Source organism: Octopus bimaculoides, chromosome 10, assembly GCF_046866305.1.
Source record: "Octopus bimaculoides isolate indiv1 chromosome 10, ASM4686630v1, whole genome shotgun sequence".
In the NCBI taxonomy this organism is placed as follows: domain Eukaryota; kingdom Metazoa; phylum Mollusca; class Cephalopoda; order Octopoda; family Octopodidae; genus Octopus; species Octopus bimaculoides.
In genome coordinates this window covers 63,599,712-63,602,211 of record NC_142937.1, presented here as the reverse complement: position 1 = coordinate 63,602,211, position 2,500 = coordinate 63,599,712, and positions in this window count along the sequence as shown.

The window sequence follows — 2,500 nt, the reverse complement described above, 5'->3', positions numbered from 1 at the left end:
TGGAGTCGATGTAATCGATTTAATCTCTTTGTTTGTCCTTGTATGTCCCCTCTATGTTTAGCCCCTTGTGGGCAATAAAGAAATATATATATATATATATATATATATATATATATATATACGACGGGCTTCTTTCAGTTTCCGTCTATCAAATCCACTCACAACGCTTTGGTCGGCTCGAGGCTATAGTAGAAGACACTTGCCAAAGGTGCCACACAGTGGGACTGAATCTGAAACCATGTGGTCAGTAAGCAAGCTACTTACCACACGGTCACTCTTGCGTATGTATGTGTAATATAAAAATAATAATGCATATTAGCATTTATATTAATAATAAAATTATTATTAATTAAGAATGTGGTTTCCTATTTAAAAAAAGGACATTGAACTGGATACATCACATAAAGACATACCGATACCCTCTCACAAAGAGTATATTCAAGACGTAATAATATAACTAAGAGGGTGAGATGGGAAGCATTACTCTGTGATAAGGAACATAATATGGAAGAAAATATTAATGAAACTACTAATGAAGAACTTAATTAAATTCGGAGAAACTTTAAATCAACAAACGTGCCGCCAACAAACGGAAGATTGATGAATTTTGAGGAGGATTTATGGAAATTAGTCGGAAACATTAAATCTTATTTTTAGCAAACACGGTGCTAGTTAGTACCCTCTGTCACTTTTGCGACCTCTCTCTCTTGCTCTCACTCTCTCTCTTTCTCTCTCCCCCATCTCTCTCTATATCTATCTATCTATCTAGCTATCTAGCTATCTATATATATATATATATATATATATATATATATATATATATATATATATATATATATGCTTATTTCCTCGTGTTCCTTTCTGTCGAAGAGCGCAGGCTCGAAACGTAAAAGACTTTCTTACCTTCCCGAGCGTCAGACTTTGCTTGTTGTTTATACACCTAACTTCGTCTTTTGTTTTTCTGTAAATTTCAACTAAATATATATATATATATATATATATATATATATATATATATATATATATATATATATATATATATATATATATATATATATATATATATATATATAGTTCAAATTTACAGAAGACGATAAAACGAAAAATATAGAAGCGGAGAGAGAAAATATGTATAGGGATTAACGGTTCAACATGTAATTTGATTCTCTGTCTGAAGAATTTCCTACAGACGATATTTTACACGTCTTTCTACTAACTGTACAATTTTGCATTATCTATTAGCAAATAAAACATGTGTAAGGATGAATAATTAATACGAAAGAATTTTCCAGTCTCTTGTTTTGAAATCATTACTCTGCAGAAAATATGTTTTCCAGTATTTTTCAGTTCTTTCGCATACCCCAAATAAATATCACATATCTACATACGGATTTGGAAGAATGAAGTAAGGAAATGTGCTTGAAGAGAACTCAATTTGGATTTTAAAACTATATATATACACGTTCTGTTATTACACACACACTTGCAGACTCTCACGCACGCACAGATATTCACCTCCCTTTTTCACTCTCCTGTCTTAGAAAGAACTTTTCCTCCACCACCTCCTCTTCCGGTCCTTCCACAATGTAACCTCGTGGGCATCGGTGCCGATTTTCTCTTCCTCCGTTTTTCCATTCTTTGAACTTTCCGTCTTTCCGACGAAGGGCTCCACCTGAAACGTCATACTCTCTCTCTTTCCTTTCCCGAGCGTCCAATAACACTATCCGTATCACGTCCTCACATTGTTGTTTTTTTGTTATTGTTTTTTTGTGTTTTTTTGAAACTATATATATATGTGTGTGTGTGTGTGTGTGTGTGTGTGAATAGATAGATAGATATATACATATATATATATATATGTATGTATATATATATTCTTTAATTTCTTTCAGTCATTTGACTGCGGCCATGCTGGAACACCGTCTTTAGTCGAACAAATCGACCCTAGGACTTATTGTTTGTGAGCCTAGTTCTTATTTTATCGGTCTTTTTTGCCGAACCGCTATGTTATGGGGACATAAACAACCAACGGTTGTCGACCGATGATGGGAAGTGAAACACAGACACACAAACATATACATATAAGACTGGCTTCATTCAGTCTTCGTCTACCAAATCCACTCATAAGGCTTTCGTCAGCCTGACGCTACAATAGAAGGTGCCACACAGTGGGAGTGAACCCGGAGCCATGTGGTTGGTAAGCAAGCTAGTTACCACACAACCACTCCTGCGTTAATATATATATATATATATATATATATATATATATATATATATATATATATATATATATATATATATATATATATATATATATATATATATATATATATATATATATATATATATATATATATATATATATATATATATATATATATATATATATATATATATATATATATATATATATATATATATATATATATATATATATTGGCCTAACTCCGTTTAGTTGAGATTAGGGGCAGCTGATGAAGGAAATATTCTCTATGTGGCT